This window comes from Penaeus monodon, chromosome 28 (genome assembly GCF_015228065.2).
Source record: "Penaeus monodon isolate SGIC_2016 chromosome 28, NSTDA_Pmon_1, whole genome shotgun sequence".
Classification (NCBI taxonomy): Eukaryota; Metazoa; Arthropoda; class Malacostraca; order Decapoda; family Penaeidae; genus Penaeus; species Penaeus monodon.
The window spans coordinates 39719143-39719623 of NC_051413.1; positions in this window are offsets into that span (position 1 = coordinate 39719143).

Sequence of the window (481 nt, forward strand, 5' to 3'; positions counted from 1 at the left end):
GTCCTTGTTCGAATTACAAGAAGAAGAAACTTGCTATATCACTTTACAATTTTCACTATTATCTTCATAGTCGTTAGCCTTATTTTTGCCTTTTTTATTTCACTTAAAATCACATGAGTTAGAGCAATGTCAAACAGGAGACTAACTTCGGGTCATGTAAATTTTTCTAATGTTAATTCAGGTTATAATTGTATTCTACGCCTTCGTAAAGCCAGAAAAAAACAGTTTATTGTTACACCCTTAGTTTCCTCACACCCATAAACACGCACACACTCAAACGGACGCATGTACCCCCCAGGCGTGCCTTAGTAATGAAAGGTTTCGTCAACTTATTTTACAGTTGTCACCTTTTTCATTTATCCGTTTTTTTTCTTATTTTCCTTGCAGAGCAATAATTAAATAACTGTTAATCCTATTCCTTTCTAATGCTTTTATTCGTATAGATATGTAAGCATTTGCATTATGAATATATCTATGCATT